Source organism: Notothenia coriiceps, unplaced genomic scaffold (genome assembly GCF_000735185.1).
Source record: "Notothenia coriiceps isolate Sejong01 unplaced genomic scaffold, NC01 NC01_scaffold00004067, whole genome shotgun sequence".
Lineage (NCBI taxonomy): Eukaryota > Metazoa > Chordata > Actinopteri > Perciformes > Nototheniidae > Notothenia > Notothenia coriiceps.
In genome coordinates, this window is record NW_011336768.1 from 11785 (window position 1) to 25061 (window position 13277).

At 41.5% G+C, this 13277-nt stretch overlaps 1 long non-coding RNA gene across 1 annotated transcript in view; it reads right to left on the reverse strand.

The window, feature by feature from the left end:
• Positions 1-13277, reverse strand: part of LOC104941931 (uncharacterized) — a 26421-nt gene that overhangs the window by 5001 nt on the left and 8143 nt on the right. The window contains exon 2 of the long non-coding RNA XR_797951.1: positions 4553-4668. This is a non-coding gene — a long non-coding RNA (uncharacterized lncRNA). The remainder of the gene's footprint in view (positions 1-4552; positions 4669-13277) is intronic.

A 13277-nucleotide genomic window follows, 5' to 3' on the forward strand; every position in this document is an offset into this window, starting at 1 on the left:
CCCCCCTCACTGCTCCACCACAACTCTCGCACAACTGCCTCCCTAAAAGTCTGTCACGGACTCCCCTCCGTCAAGCGCTGTCACAAATTAGCGGGGATGAGCTTCAGAGCGTCTCCTGCTGCCGTAATGAGCTTCACACACTCTGAGAGGGTTTGAAGTTCAGTGTGTGTGAGCAGCACCTTCACACTGAGGAGAGTGATGGGAGCTACCCAGACATCTGCCATGGGTGCAGAGCATGATGGGCATTTATTAAGGCTTCATTAACACGGGGAGATACTGCTGCTCCGTGCTGTTTCAAAACAACATAGTTATTGCTGTACCTGCGTTACACAAGTGTGAAAAGATGAATTCTGTCTCCAAGGACAACCTGGCTGAACTGGTGGTTATTTTACCAAATGCAGACAGCATGAATGACACTGTTTATTTTGAATACAATTCTAAGTATGTCAAGTATGATAGGCGGTACAAATGATTAACAGACATGTACAAATAATAATAGGCCTTCAGCTCTAACATTCCTGAGCACCAGTATGATCTATTGGTATCCTGTATGGAAAAAGCAAAGACATTAAAGCTTTCAGCAGCACTGACGTGTATGTGTGCTCCTCAGGTTTTTAACGGTTCTTATTATGCTTCTAACCAAGTGCCAACAGCGTCTAAAACCTCCATACAGTGACTAAACAAGTGTACTAAAATGAATGCAGAGTTTGATTACTCTCTAAAGGTCTATCATTCTCCAAACTTTCTACATTCTACTCTATTTTAGTATGATTAAGTACAACACAGAATGCCCCCGGGGGAAAGTCTGTCAGATAGTTATCACAGGTTTGATGAATCATTGTGTCGAGAGCAGGAAGAGTCAACAGAGATCAGGGAGGCAGAGATCTGAAGCAAGGCCTATTCAGTGTGGATATTTGAAAGCGAACACAGGGATTTCAGCCTTTGCAGACCATTTATGCGCCAAAACCTATAGTAGGGCCTCTTTAAAGGATTTGGTTATCCCATACTTTGTATATGGCATCATAAGGGGTGAAAACACTACACCCCTGTTTGAGATTACAATCCTCTTTTCTTAGAACATTGATGAAATTGCCAGTAAGGATCCCATCTTGGCGTGGGGCATGGCGTACTTAGCTTTGAGTTCAGCTCCTGCTTTTGGTCAGCATGGTTGTTGAGAAATGGTTTGCTAAAATCAGTCCTATAAAAGCTTTGCAGGGAAAATATGAATATTGGAAAATCAATCCAGCATGGATTGAAATGGAAATGTCGTCTAACATAAGCCTGGCAACAGCTATCGGCATGGCCTGCCAAAGCCTTATGGGATCCATTTTGTGACGGCGCAGAGGGAAACAGGCCGCTTGTGTTTGGGTGCAGCAGAGAGTCTGAAACATGTCTGTTGTTGTGCCAGATCTCTCCAAAGTGAAATCTGAAAAAGAGCTCCTGACAGATCCTGAAGGCTTCATGTTTGCATTGATCAAAACAATGTCTGATGTATAAAGACGTGGATGCTGGGGATTCGCAGGGGAGGAGGATTTCTTTATTGGAGACAGAAGTCTTCTGGGAAGATGGCACAACATCCACCAACTGAAAATACATGTACACTCTGTCAGCTGTACATGTTAACAGTCACATGAGCCGAGTGGAAACATAGTTTGGTTCTGATGGCCGACAACCTGTCTATACAGGATGCTATTTATTAATTGTGACACAATTTAAAAGCAAAGTACACCAATTTAATGTATTTATTCCCAATTGTATTCTTGTTTTATTCACTTTTGCGTTGGTATTGAGTCTTCTTTTAATTAGGAATGTTACATGTAAATAGAAATAATTTTATAGTTTTTTATCTCTTATTCACTTTTGATGTAACAATAGGCGCGTTCACACCGGAGTGCTTTATATCTTGCTAAATAATTCAAACCTTATTTATAAAGCACAACAAAGGTAACATAAAGTGCTTTACAAACCAAAAATAGAAATGAAACAAACCCACCAATGTCTTAGTTCCGTTAGTGCCTGGAATTTTGCGTTCACACAAAAAAGAGAACTTAGTTCTGAGAACTTTTACCCCCATTTGTAGTCCCTGCTAGAGAGGTGGTACTATCCTGTGGAGAAACAAGTACCAATTTCAATTGGCTGGGCGAATTGCAAACCACGCCCCGTAAAATTGTATTTGCTGGCATTAGCATTATTAGCATTACCCCGCGCACCAACGGAGAGAGTATAACTTATGGCAACACAAAATAAAAAATGGGAGCGGTGGAGATGAGGAGGTGTCGGCGTTCTGGCGATTTACTCGGAAGGCTTCAGTAGAAGCTGCTGGGAGTCCCAGCAGCTTCTACTGAAGCCAGTCCCCAACTCTGGGGACTTCCGGCTGGGAACTTCCGGCCGGGAACTTCCGGCCGGGAACTTCCGGCCGGGAACTTCCGGCGGCAGTATACGCCGTGAAGTGGTTTGCGGCCTGCCTGTAAACCCAAAGCAGAAGAAGAAGTGACGTCAGCGGCTTCATTTGCGTAATCTTCCCTCAGGGAACTTATTCCGGTGTGAACGCGATCTGTATTTAGTGCAATGGGGGTAATAAGTGCAAGCACTAAGTGCGGCAAAGTACTTGGTGTGAAAGCGGCTATCTTACATTTCCCCTCTCTGGGACGCATAAAGGAATTCTGATTCTGATTCTCATCAATCACGAAGCTACGCGTTACTCTGTTTATTACCTGGACATTGGTGGGTTTGTTTCATTTCTATTTTTGGTTTGTGAAGCACTTTATGTTACCTTTGTTGTGCTATATAAATAAAGTTTGAATTATTTAGCAAGATATAAAGAAATGTAAAAATAAATATGGAGGACAGTATTGAAGAGAGGAAGCAAAGATATATAACAGTAAAAGTCAAACAGAAATGAAAAAGCATTTAACTAACAGACAATACTTTCTTCTTATGATGTTCTTCAGTGATTGCTCCTTTTCAGATGTAAATAATATAGTCTGTGTGGGGGGGCACTACATCATGCTTGTCCCCTCAGGAACTTTTACCTACAGCACTGTTTTTACTTCGCTGGGGGCCGTCGTCACTGCCAATAGTTTCCCCCCATGTGTGACCTCAGCACTCAGCACGTTTCTACATAACTGTTATTCAAACCACGGGGTGACGGGTTGATGTTATAAGAATCCCCCCCTGTGAGCTATGAGTGTCCATCACCTCCCCTAGACCCATAACAGAGAGACGGAAATCACTAGCCTCCTTCCTTTCTATACCCAGGAGAGAACGCAGCACCTGGGGGTGAATTCAGTAAAGGTTTGCAGGGATAAACTTGTGTGAGTAGGACAAAAAGAAACATGTTATTCTCTTAGTAAAGACAAAGGGTAAAACGCACCGCCAAGCAAATATTGTGCCTGTGTTTCTCTGCTATCGACACATATATCTATGAAACTGACACCGTGGGATTCACAAAGATCAATGCTGATAGATATATATATATATATGTCATATGTATAGCATACAGTGTGGTCATACTGTAAGAGAGCTGATAGTCATTTAGGCGCATTTATAAGAGGAGCTCTTATTGTAGGATATAAATGAAAGCTGAATCATGAAAATGACATGCTTCCCTACATATACTTGATTGAAAGTTCATAAGACAATCTCATGAATAAATGAATGGAAAATAAGATTATTATATACAAAATAAAAGAATGATCTCCCTGATTTCTAAATCCTGGTTTTAAATGTTTCCCTTTCCTGTTTCTTACGTGCCTTCAGAGGGGGTTTGGTGGAAGATATGACTTCAGATAAAGGAAGCATTATCCTCAAGCCCATCCATACTTTACCCATCTGATGCAAGAATATGTCAAATTAGCCTGCAGAACTTGATGGCCGTGTCTTGTTTTCATATAATATAGTTTATGAATGGGGCCTTGGGACGGTTGCATGTGATGTTCATTCATTGTGTTAGGAGCGGCCCGTTCCATTCTGTGTGAAATGTACCCTGAGCGCCGGAGCTGCTACTGACTCAGCACGGTTGTAATAACATGAATGGAACACCGGCTAGGCAAACAACAACTTTCTGAGTGGAATACAAACTTGACAGCATGATGGTCCTCTGACATTAACCAGTCCCCCCATAGAAATGTGTGTCGCCTAGTAACGCCTGTTTTCAATCGACACTCAAATTATGTCATGGGAAACATTTAATAGCTCGCAGCTTAGACATGGTTTCAAGAAAAGCTGATTATAATATGAGAAATACGTAACATGTCCGATTACTAACTGATTTCCACTTTTCAACACACAGGTAACATTGCCCAAAACCTAAAACCTGCTCGACTTAGGTAATCCTTTCTAGCTGTCAAACGTATCATCATGTAGCGACTTGAAAAGTCACATAACAAGGAAACGACTGACATGATGACAGACTCGACCTCAGGCACATTTCAAGTCCCTGCAAAGAGATCTTCATTCCAAAGAGCAACGTTTTATTACACCGCTTTGGGATATTCTCACAGGGCTTCAGCGGTTTGACTTTAATTAAACTTCTGCAACAGGCGGTACTTACTCATCGTCTGGTGTTAGCTGCACTGGTTCATTAGTAAACTGCGTGTCAAAGTTCTCGAGGCCGTAGTCGTCAGTGATTTGAGGTTTGAAGGGCGGCGTCATCTCTTTCTTCTCCAGCTGAGGGAAACAAACACATAAAGCTGCTGTTATACATAAAACATTTTTAACTAAACAATGGAGAGTGAGGACGATGTGGAGAAAGAAAATATGGAAAACAAAAATAAATAATGTGGTTTAAGCTTTAACGCCGGGCATTGATTTGCTGTGTGGAAACCTGCAGAGAGCCTTGAACAGAAGCAGCACTAACTACCTGAAGATGTGGAGTCTGATTTGAGCTCACACTTGTGACATGTGCAGTCTTTATAATGAATGAAGCAAGCTTTGTCAAACTGAAGGACAGTAGAAATGTTGCTGCATCACCAACTTGCAAACTACTTATATTTTATTCAATGTTCAGGATTATTCTTGTGATAATTTGCACAAAACATAAACAAATTTAAGATTCTATTTAATATGTTGGCGAAAATTATGTTAAAATTCCTGTCTTTTAAGAAATGGAAAAGCATGTGTTTTGATGAGGTATTCATTTGTTACTAATTATACACGTTTACTCTCTTGGCTTTGTCACTACTCTACTGCCACACACAATTAGTAAGTCTTTTGTAGTGGCAACAACAGACATACAAATGGCCGCCACTCTGACCCTCCTGTTATGTTGATTTGAGAATTTCCGCTCTACTCTCATTCAAGTTTTTTAATTAAGCTTTCTTACTGGGCATGCTAACAATATTTCCGAACCTTAACGGAGACTACAACATGTTGAAGTCGTTCTCTACTCTTCTCATTTGTTTTGAAAAAAACTCTCCAAAACCTCCTCTTTCAGAGTGTGGAGCTATCCAAACCATGACAGCCTCCTGAGCCTGGCTATAAGCAGGGTGTATTGTGTGTGTGTCAAAGAGTGTCATATTCTCCTTCTGTGCCAAAGACCTTCATTATTGTCCAACAACTATTAAAACACATCACTGAGCCACACTGGCTCTCTTTTGTTACCACTCACACACTGCAGTTTATTTGTCATGCAATCCCACACACGCGCGCACGCGCATGCACACACACACACACACACACACACACACAAATCTTTCAATCTTCATTAAACTAAAGACTTTACATCTCACCATACAGTTTCCATCACTCTTTGGAGTCTCCTTCCCCTCCCTTCCTCTTCCCCTCTAATGATGATAAAATGATCGCTTTACTTGAATGTGTCTCTCTGCGTTTAAATATTTCTGCTCTCTTGCTTGCTTGAGCATCCAACGCCTTTTCTTCCTTTTTTTTTTACACCAGCCTGTAATCCCATTTGAGGACTAATCCTTCTGATGGAACCACGGCCCATCGACCTTCTAACCACCGCTGGGCCAAATTGGCAGTGGCATGATGAAAAAGTGAAAGGGTTTGTTTTTTCTGTTGCTCCCCTCTCTGAAAAGCCACTGGCACAATAATGACAAAAGACTGATTTCATGTTGTTTAGAAAACTGGCTGACCTATCAGTGCCCTAAGACCCGAAACAAACCAGAACTCCAGGAAATAAACAGCTGGCTAAGGGTCGGCTTTCTCATTTTATTTACGGACAATTGACTGTGACTACGACATGCAGAGGATCTCGTACTTGTTTATGTCCTGTTTCTAGTAGAGATTGGTCAGCATACTTTATTTCTGAAACACTCAAATGGTCTGTAGCATCAGGTCTCACATTTGACCTGAGAATCACATTTCAGTGTTTGGCCTGCGGCACCTAAAAGCTGTGAAGTGTCCTGATTGTCACACTATCAAATAAACCAGAAGAGTGTTGTTTTCCCAGTAAGGGGTTACATGTCAGTGATCTGCAGCGTTCTTCAGTCACTGTTCTCCTGAAATGAGCTGATGTAGTCACCAGTGAACAACAGGAAGTGCTACCAAAGTCATTTCCATTGGCAAATAGGTTTTTAAGTATTTCATGCTTTTGATGACCTGTCTTCCACTCCACAGTTATTTTTAGGTTGAGAAACAATCATTATGATGAGATTTGAAGTGAGTAAAACAGAACAGGTCTAGTTTTCAATTTGACATCAATAAGGTGGAGAAATACAAAATGTTTTTTCTCTGTTCAACTGTTTTTACCAGAACTTCAACAGAGGGTACTTCAAAGCAACAGAAGCTACTACCCCCTGCACATGTGTAAAAGCTCCCACACACACATTTCAATAACGACTAAACACACACAAGCTTACACTAAGACAATAGATAAGTGCTCACAAACAGACCCATTCACTCTCGATGCATTCTCACAAAATCACAGCATAATGCCACACACAAATAAAGCAACTTATAATGAAATATGCACACAGTGAGATCAACACACACACACACACACACACACACACACACACACACACACACACACACACACACACACACACACACACACACACACACACACACACACACACACACACACACACACACACACACACACACACACACACACACACACACACACACACACACACACACGGGTGCAGCTCCCAGGGCTCCAGCAGGGAGCTGCCTTAACTGATTTATTAAGAGCTAAACGCGTCATTAGTGTAAGCGGCTAACCCTGAACATTGGGCTCATTAGAATATGCAAATGCTGCGGTATAGCCTGGCAGAATGCTAGATTGCGAACTGAGGCTTTTGTTATCAAAGACCAACTGCTTTTATGGCAGCTATTCTTTAACATAAGTCCCTGCTTTAAGACTAGCTTTCATCAACGTGGCCATCTGCACGCTGTGTGGCTTAAGGCAGAATGTTGGGTCTAACTGTAACTGCCTTATGTCAGAGTTGGGTAGGGGGTGGGTACATAATTATAAAAGTTTGTATAGTGCTGGGGGATTAGTTATATTTCTTGGGAGGTATACGTTAAATGCCAGAGTGGGAATACTCTTAATGAGATTTGTATTCAGCTGGAAGGAGGGTGCATTCCTTTGGATGTATAGTGCATCTCGAAGTAGAACAGTTCTCCTCTGAGTTTGTGTTCAGCTGGGGATTTCAATGGTTGAGTCAAATCAGAGGTGATTCAGGTGTATAAAGGAAAGTCACATTGGACAAGGACAGTCAATGGCCTTGATGCAAAAGAGATAACTTTCCATTTTTAAGAAACTCAAAAAGCAGGCTGTTTTTTTACTCACTTTCCAATGAGAATGTGTCAGTGGCACAGGCTAATATCTTTTTTTCCACAAGAGTTCTATTTATCGTGCACTACAACTTAGTATTATAATGCACCTCCTTCTGTGTGAGTATTGGATTGTTTGTGAATGTTGCACCACTTTTGTTTTAAGCACCTATCCTAAATAATACAATATGTCCATGTCAGTATTATTAGTAAGGGGTGATATTAGGTTGCTAACTTCAGTAAATATGAGTGTGTGACACTGATTGACAGCTCTTACTGGTAATGCAGACATATTGAATGATGAAGCTTTAAACTTATTTTACCTCTCCAAGTAAGTTTCACATAGTTGTAGCTCCTGATGTTGTCCTAACGATGACATATGGCTACGTATCTCAATAATGATAAATACTTCTCTGGCATATGGCTTTTTCTCCTCCTAGACCAAATCTGCAGCCCATTAAAGCACAACTTTATTTTCAATTATTTTATAGTAGAACAAAATCTAAATACTGATCATATGTTGTATTTCTACACACAGGAGGGGAGGATCCAGTCCACACAAACACCTCTCTTAAACACCTGGGTACCATCCTCTATCTGAAGGACAATCATCAGGATCAGTAGCTGTGAAGAAGCTCATAAATCCTGGTTGACTTAGTGACAAATGGGAAGCACCGAGGACCGGGGATGAGCCATCAGATATGACAAGTTACCCTCACACATCACCTCACCCCTGGGTGTTTCTCCTATTCTTTCTCTATCTTTCTAACTCTCATCTTCCTTCAGGCTATCTCTCTTTTAGCAGCTCTTTTTTCCCCAGCACTTAAAAACAGACTGTATGATAGATGACTCCGAACCTCATCTGCAGCTGGACAGGAAGTCCTCTCCAGAAAGGATGAGCCAAGAGTGTCCCTCTAAATCAACACTCCAAGAGATTAGTGGAGGGGTTTGTCCAAAGTGAGGAATAACACAGCAGCACATATTTTATTCTACAGCAACAAACACACATACAAAAAAAAGATACATCACACACCTCGCATGTTAATGGAAAATGTCCTATATGATCTGTTCACGCTTTACTGTATATTGAAGAGCTGAGGGTGACATTCATTGATGACCTTTTCCCTCTTCTTGTTCCACTTGAGACACTCCTATCCCACCTATCCTACTCCATGCGTTTTTTCTCAAGGCAATCATTTTCCATTTGGTTCAATACCAGAACGACCTTCTGTGCCACTGCCTTTTATTTCGAACCAGCCACAGTAATTATGGACCACAATACGCCAAAATTAAAGCCGAGCATCATTATGTCAGTAATAGCTTTTTTCATTTGACCTGCTTCACTACATTTCCCATCATCAACAAACTGACTTTACTGCCAATAAATAATTTCCCTTGTTCTCCACTTATTATCCCTCCCTGTCTGTTTGCCTCATAGAAGACCATTCTTTTATATCGTATAGTAATATCTTCCTCAGGAAATTACCGGAAATGATCTGCCATGTTAAACATTAATTGAACAGGCGGACCTACTGTATTTCAACCCGCCACAAGCGAGAGCAATCTGTTCACAGAACGAGTTCATTTGCTTGCAGATACTTCCCGCTCGACTACCTAATAACACCAAATGCAGCAATGATTCAACACAATAAGAATGCAGACATATAAATGACCTATGTCAACCTTGCAAATATTCATTTTTCTTATCCTTTATGCAGAGGGGGGAAATTGGCCGGGGAAATCCCGACAAGAAATGTCCCTGTTAGAAAAAGCAAACAGCTAATTACTCTGGAAACACGCTGTCATCCTATTTGATTACCCAACTTGCATACGTATAGCCATAATATCTGTCCGTCCAGTAGAGGGAAGCCACACTGTCGTCTTTTGAGGAATCTGTCTCTCTGGGTGTCTTCCCCCCCCCTGTCCCCCTGTCCCCGCTAACCAGGAGCAGTAATTGAGTCCTTTGAGGCCCCAAGTTGCCATGAGCCCCGTGTTGTGGTTGCTTGATTGGCTGTTATTCACAGGCAAACCGCAGTGTACTGTACTGTGTTAGAGTTCTCTCACCACTGTTTGTCTACTTCTCCAAGGGCAATATTTACACTCACTGCAATTTGCATCTTACTCTATGCATTTGATATGAAGTTGTGTGCCTTTGATTTAAACCGTGCTTCACACAGAACTCATAAACTTGTCTTTGCTGTGATTGTAACTCTTTCCTTTTACATATTTTTTTCCATTGTCCTTTTCTTTCCCTGCATATATTACATGTCATCATTTCATCAAACCTTTCATCATACATTACAACTCAAGTCCTACTGTTTGTACGTGGGTTAATGACAGCACGGTATATTGACATTAGGGCAATCAATACGGTTGTTTTAATAAAATATCACAGTATATCATCATACCTCCATACTGTGACACTCCTAAATGACATAATGTCAATGAACCATTACTTCCAAATGTGTGTAACATAGTGTGAAATATTCATTTTTTCCCCACCTATTTAGAAAATTACATAAAACTAAATGTTTGCATCATTTATGAAGCTAAATATTAGTTTTAAATACATATTTAAAAATATGACCCATGTCTGGTCGTCCCCTTGTCTCTCTTGGAGCCCAAATGTTTTCTGCAGTGCTAGCTTCATAAGCTTAAGTGAGTGTGATAGTCTATTCAAGCTAATAGGAGCTGACCCCAGCTACAGGTCTCAGGTATGTTAACCATACGGAAAACTGTCCAATTAACGTACATGTATTTATTGGAATTACCTATTATTATCTTGACACAAGCTAAGTCACCAACCTTATTTCAACCCTTATGTGGCCATTTGCTTGGTCTCTCAGCAGGGGGAAGAATATTTAACATAATCAAATTATTCCACCTCACTGGCAGTCTCAGGAGAAGCAACATTTGAAACGCTTAGAATTAAAAATACACAAAATGCTTTCCTGTACAGCTGTTTACGAACCTAGGCTCGGCAATAGTCCCCCTCACTTTAGATTTTCTCACTGTCTTCTCTGTTTGTCTCTCTAATTATTCCTCCATGTTTTCTCATTATTTCCCCCTTTATGCTCATTCCCTGACTCCATTTAGTCACCCCTAAATCTCTCTTATTTTTCGTTTCAGTAAGCCACATGTTTCCTTCGTTCTCTTTGCTTTTCATCATGTGTGCCTTAACACAATGTCTTGTTTCACTTCCTCAACCATTCCTCTCCTCTCTCCATTCTTTCTATTCTCTGGTCCCAATCCATTGCTTGCTGGGTCCGGCCTCTCGCACGACCTTATAGGGAGAGACCTAATGATGCAGAAATACAGCAGTGCTCTGCAGGAGCTCCATGCTGTGAGAGCAGGAAGGAAGCACACACATTCGCATAAAAACACAAACGTAGGCACACATACAAACATGCACACTCAGGCCCAGCTGCAGAGGCGCAATTGCAACCGTACTCCCACATGCCCGCACACACGTGTCAGGGGCAAGTAGTGACAAGAACGTGGCCAGTCTGCCACACTGGAGGGTGAGGAGGAGAGAGTTATGTGATAGGAGCATCAATGGCAGCCTGCAGGAGCTGACACAATGAGTTCAACGCCATTGGCTTTATATGACAGTCCTGCCAACACCTCACAGCCTCTGCAAGGGAATACACCCAAATACACAAGTGCACATGCACGTACCCACAGAAACATGGGTGAGTCAGACACTCCCAGGGGCAGCTCTATAGCTAAAGCTTGGCTCTGACAAACACAACACCTTATGGTTGGCTACTGGTGCCCAAGGAGAAACAGCAACACCATCCTAATTCCATCCCTGTACTTTCTCCAACAAAGCACAATAATGTCCTAACACATTTTGTATAATAGAAGATACAATAAGGAAGGCTTTAACATAAGCAGGGAAATGATTCACACCTTGCATTGTTTGTGTTTATCACCAAGCTAAATGTGTGTGCATAAGAAAGAGCGTGGTTAAACAGCAGCGTGCGTACAGTACCGGCTGATCAGACCTGTGCTACATCAGCAGCAGGCAGGAAATCCATAAGAGCTTTACAGTCAATTACTTCAACTGTCATAGGCATGCCTCCCCAAGGACAGTAACCAATCACAGCAAAGAAAGACGGGGCACACCAATCACAGCAGAGGAGGATCCCACCCCGGAAGGTTTGGTCGTAGACAGGAAGAGTCGACCGATGCAATAATGCGATGAGTTCCGTTGACTTGCACGTACAGTACATAGTTAATTAACCGAATGGACTACTAGACTTTAAGAAAATAATCAATGAAATATCACAGTGCCATTCCTGGACACGAAGAAATTACAGAATGTGTGGATTGAAAGCTATGGGTGGTAGCCTCTGTATAACCATTAACACAATTCACTTTTTAACCAATTTTGGCCATCACCAATCCAATAAATCAGTGCCATGGCTCAGAAAACAAAGCCATTGAAACTTTCTTCCAGTCGAGTTAAAAAGAGGAAAGTATCCAAAGAAAGTGTCTATTCAGAAAGTGTCTCGTGCCCTGTTGTGTTCAGATTTTAGCAAAACAATTTTTTTGAAAGGCTGGACCTTCAGATTAACTGTGTAGTCTGTGGACTGTGGCATGAGTGGTTTTTCAAAATGTTTTCAATGCATCAAATCAGCAAACATTGTCATTATCTGATGCATGCCATCTCACAGTCAATTTTCACAAGCCGCTTAATTCTGTTTTGAACACATATAAAGCAATCAAGTCATGGAAATTTCGCTGGCGCTTACAATCATGCATGCCATTATTTTTCTGATTCGTGTCATGTGCAATCTAGATCCATTACAGTGAGAGCCTCAAGCAAATCTCAGGGATAAAAGGTATAGTATGCAAGATAATTACAGGTGTTGCAGACAGACAGCAGCTCAGTATTAGTGAGCGGAGATGTTGTCATGAAAGTCCTTTCTAATGCTGTGCCTTGTTTTTTTTGTATTTGAAGGTCCAAAAATAAATAAATGGATACTACATCTTCAAAACAGTAACTCTGATCATTTTGACGGGGATATTATTTTTAAACTTTGAGCTCCTAACCGACCTACTGTGAAAATGAACCACACTGTTTTTACAGAGTAGACCTCCTCGTAATGACTTAACTTAACTCTATAGGCGCGTTCACACCAAGTACTTTTCCCACAAAGGTTCCTAAGAACTACGATTTAGTTGCGTTCACAGCAAAAACTCCCAGGAACTAAATTAGTTCTAGAGAACCTTTTTTACCCCTCTCTAGCAGCGACTTTCGTGGGAGAAAAAGGTTCCTGTGTCTGATTGGCTGGGCGGAATGCAAACCACGCCCCGTCAAACTCCCAAAAACTTTTGTGAAGCCGCCATTTTATTATCCTCGCATTGCATTATTAGCATTAGCATTAGCCCAGCGCAGAAACGCAGAGAGACTAACTTATGACAACACAAAATAAAAAATGGGAGCGGTGGAGATGAGGAGGTGTCGGCGTTATGGCGATTTACTCGGAAGGCTTCAGTAGAAGCTGCTGGGAGCCCCAGCAGCTTCT